At 44.7% G+C, this 4,655-nt stretch overlaps 1 pseudogene across 1 annotated transcript; it reads left to right on the forward strand.

The window, feature by feature from the left end:
• The first annotated feature begins 2,942 nt into the window (after nt 1–2,942).
• On the forward strand, nt 2,943–4,318 carry LOC104405767 (annotated as a pseudogene). The gene has a single exon (XR_719913.1). The product of XR_719913.1 is annotated as a semaphorin-6A pseudogene (transcript).
• The last annotated feature ends 337 nt before the right edge of the window (nt 4,319–4,655 follow it).

The following is a 4,655-nucleotide window of genomic DNA, read 5'->3' on the forward strand; positions in this document are numbered from 1 at the left end:
GCTAAACATTCCTCATACTTTTTCATTACTTAATTGTAACTATTCCATAAACAGGGTCAAATCTTTCCCATCTTATTTCATTTAAGTTGTTTGGATTACTGGCTTAAATAAAGACACATGGATGTGATCCATGATAAAAATAAAATTATATCATTTATCTGACATTGTGTCCAGAGAATATCCACCTGCCTAGAGCAAAGCCACTAATGTTAAATATCCTTTAACTCTAGTAAAAACATAATAAACATCAGGAAGGTTTGAGCTCAAGAGGAACTAGCTGGAATCAGGCTGTTTTAAGACCATTATAAATTTCTGCTGATAAAAAACCTGCAGTGTGAGCAACATAATTTCAGCTGCCCCTTTCTTGAACATACATGGTCACTCAGTCTGAACTGTGTGGTAATGTTATAACATGAGATGTAATGATTCAATATCCATTGGTAATGTAAATACTATTTTATGCAGTGATGCAAGTTTGTGCTTAAGGCTATCATTTGCAGAGTAGACATAACCTATGACAGAAGGCTAAGGGCGTTGAACAGCCTCACTTAGACAGTAGGAAGTGTCAGGCATAGGAAGTGTCAGGCATGGATGCAAGATATAAGCCATTCCCTCTCATCCTATCACCAGACACCTGAGAGAAAGATGAGCACTTTCCTCTCAATTCCTCATCATAAGGAAGTTTTAGATCACAATGAGGTCTCCTCTAAGCTGAACAAACTGGCTATCTTCAACTGCTCCTCATCAGGAATGATCACCTTTATTGCCCACCTTTGGACACAATCTGGTATTTTTCTACAGTTGGCCCCTTTGGCCACCAGGGCACATCGCTGTTGACTCTTACTGAGCTTACCATCAGTCAAAACTTCCAGATCCCTTTCTGCAGGACTCTTATCCCCCAGTCTATACATAAATGTCATGCTGGTTTGACATAGGTGCTTACAGACTTAAGTAGGCACTGAGCAGGGATTTTGAATCTTTTTTGTGCAAAAATCATTGGACTTCAGTGCTCAAAAGGGCTTATTTCTAGAAGTTTCTGGATGGAATGTGTCCATGAAATTAGGCTTTTTCAGTTGGAGCTTTTATAACTCCACTCCCAGCAATACATTTCTGGATAAAACTTAACTCTTCCCTGACCGTCCTTCCAACCCATTGAAGACTATTTCTGATTCTCCAGTTAATGACCACAGACAGTTTTACAAGTGTTAATAAATTGGGCCTCAAAATGCTGCATAGTCTAGGCTGTAAATATCAGCAGGTGAAGGTCTGCAGAAGACCAACACCTTTCCAGCGAAATGTAGTTACTGCTGACTGTGCTGTAACCACTAGACTGTGCTTCTGGTCTGAATACAGCAATTTTGCATGTGGATTTAAATTACAGACCTAGGATTTTACCGCTGTTTGTTAAGTGCTGATGACAAAGAGTAGAAAAATCTGCCTCTTAAAAAGCTGCTGAGCTTTAAAAGAGGGTTTTCTTAGAAACACTTAATTGGAAGATTGTTTCTAATTATGTATTGTTTCCTGAGATTTACTTCCCCCTCCCCCTTTACTTTTTGACTATTAAGACATTTATATGAATGCCAGATCTTATTTCCTTAAATGATCATCTGCTTTTGCTATTTATTCTCCTCATGAAATCATGATCTTCTATTTGTCACAGCATAATTTCTATGGCAACCAGCTGTGATGTCACACAGAGGGGCTTATGATTTCAAGGGCTGTTTTGCTTTAAAATATGAATTTCCTATCTTGTAAGGAAATACCCCTTGGCCACCTAAATTCTGCAATTAAACGGGCACAGAAAAATATATTCTATAGAAGCAATACTGTAGCAAAGGTTTCTGTGAGAGAGTGGCGACTTTTCAGTGCTCTTTTAACATAGTTTGCTGATGAGAATTTTGCATTGTTCCTAATTTTGGGCCGTTAATACCTTATCTGCCAAATACATGAGAAGACATTATTCTAGAAGGAGTTGATCTATGACATGGAAGTTGTGTATCTTTACAAAGTCTCAGGAGAGCCTTAGAGGTACATTCTCTGTCTTGCTGCCTCTTCTGTAATAAGGACAAGCATGTGGAGCTTTTAATGCCCTGGCACTTAGACCCTCTCTGGAGAAAGAGGTGGAAGAGATGTTCCTTCAACTCCTTGTAACTACAAGCTCCATGCTTGTGTTTCATTAGTGCCGCAGGCTTGGTGCCCAATTGTATCAGAAAAACAACTTTCTTCAGAAATTCAGGGTATTGATTGATGCTGAGTTAGGGACTTCAGATGGAGGAGTCATACTCTGCCAAAGATGCCTTCACTGACATTGGACTCTTGGAGGGCCAAGTAAGGTGTGACAATGGTCTCTGACCACAGCACAGGACAAGGTGAGGCCCTTAGAGTAAGGGCTTTCAGATGAGAAGGCACAGGCTGCAGCACAGAGGTTGAGCTATTCATGTGTTCAAAACAAGAGAGAGCTTTTAAAATTAAAATAGCAAGGACAGTCATCTAGCAGTCTCAATAGATTTCAGCTCTGCTCTATCTTTCCCAGTTATTTAAGCATCCTCCTGATGCTCAGGTACGTGACACTGACTTTTAAAACACATGACAAAGATAACGGATTGATGAGCAGAGAAAGAAGCCTTACACAATATGGGATGCACTTCTCTGGTATTTACAGAGCTTCTGTCTCCTCTCCTCCTTTTAAAGGTTTTTCAGTGTAAATGGTTTACTGTAGTAAAAATAAGGCGGTATTAGCTGAGGAGAGATTGGATGGAGGGACAGGAGAAATGAGCAGTATGTCAGAGTAGGAGAAATGATAGCTCTGCCTCCTGAAGTCAGGAGTGAGTTTCCCAGGACCAGGGTTTCAAACTGGTTGCGCTTGCCCTGCGAGTAAATTGTCTCTCCCCTCCTGAACTTCACAGTCTTCAACTCCAGATCCAAAAGCTGTTCTAAAAGCCCAAGGCTGCTCATGCAAGATGTAGCTGGCAGGTACAGTATGCCTCCAGGTTGGGGCAAGCTGATGAAAAATCACCTTGCAAAACACAAAGCAACCTTCTAAGGCATGCCTTTGAACAGAGTAGTTAACAATAAGTAGCTTTTCCCTGTCCTTTGTTTGTTTAACCACTGTATGCTATTTATTGCAGGAGTGATTCGTGAGAGTTACCTGAAGGGTCACGATCAGCTGGTGCCGGTCACCCTGTTGGCCATTGCTGTTATTCTTGCTTTTGTCATGGGGGCCGTCTTTTCGGGCATCATTGTGTACTGCATCTGCGACCACCGCCGCAGAGATGTGGCTGTTGTGCAGAGGAAGGAGAAGGAACTGACCCACTCCCGCCGTGGCTCCATGAGCAGCGTTACCAAGCTCAGTGGCCTCTTTGGGGACGCTCAGTCCAAGGAGCCAAAGCCTGAAGCTATCCTCACACCTTTGATGCACAATGGCAAGCTGGCTACCCCAGGTAGCACTGCCAAGATGCTAATCAAAGCTGACCAGCACCATCTGGACCTGGCTGCCCTGCCAACCCCTGAGTCCACCCCAACCCTGCAACAGAAGAGAAAGCCCAGCCGTGGCAGCAGGGAATGGGAGAGAAACCAGAACCTCATCAATGCCTGCACGAAAGATATCCCCCCAATGGCCTCTCCTGTGATCCCAACTGACCTGCCGCTCAGGGCTTCTCCTAGCCACATTCCCAGCGTTGTGGTCCTGCCCATAGCCCAGCAAGGCTACCAGCATGAGTACGTTGACCAGCCAAAAATGAGTGATGGGGCTCAGATGCCTGTGGAGGACCAGAACGCCACCCTTGAGTACAAAACAATCAAGGACCATCTCAGTAGCAAAAGCCCCAGCCATGGGGTTAACCTGGTGGAAAATCTTGACAGCATGCCACCAAAAGTACCCCAGCGGGAAGCTTCCCTCGGGCCCCCGAGCGCCTCATTGTCACAGAGTGGCCTGAGTAAGCGGCTGGAGATACATTCTTCTGCTTACAACGTGGACTACAAGAGAAGCTACCCTACAAACTCGTTCACAAGAAGCCACCAGACGTCGACCCTCAAAAGAAACAATACTAACTCTTCTAACTCGTCCCACCTCTCCCGCAATCAGAGCTTTGGCCGAGGCGACAACCCGCCGCCAGCCCCACAGCGAGTGGACTCCATACAGGTCCATGCTGCCCAGGCACAGGCTGTGACTGTATCTCGGCAGCCAAGTCTTACCACCTACAATTCGCTGACGAGGTCAGGGTTGAAACGCACGCCCTCGCTAAAGCCAGATGTACCTCCCAAACCTTCCTTTGCTCCACTCTCCACGTCCATGAAGCCCAACGATGCATGTACATAATCAGAGTGGGGTGGGGGGGATGATGGCAATTAAGCAGAGGTTGCCCTCAAAATCCAGTGTTCTGCAACTGTTATCGCTTGCTCCTCTGAGAAGATGGTTGTTGTAAGCTGAAGATGTGTTGAATTTCTGCTCTCTGGGAAAAGTGGAATATTTTTTTAAACCCGAGCCATATGACTCATGGTTGAAGGTTTGCAATTGCAGGACTTGCCCCCACAACCCACCAGTTCTTTGCTCAAAAGAGTAACCCTCCATCACAAATGTTGAGCCAAAAGCACACAGGTGAAAGATGACTGTGATATTTCACCCCCCACCCCCAACTGCACAGTGCATTCCTGAA

The sequence above is a fragment of the Nestor notabilis genome, unplaced genomic scaffold (genome assembly GCF_000696875.1).
Source record: "Nestor notabilis isolate BGI_N333 unplaced genomic scaffold, ASM69687v1 scaffold3045, whole genome shotgun sequence".
Lineage (NCBI taxonomy): Eukaryota > Metazoa > Chordata > Aves > Psittaciformes > Psittacidae > Nestor > Nestor notabilis.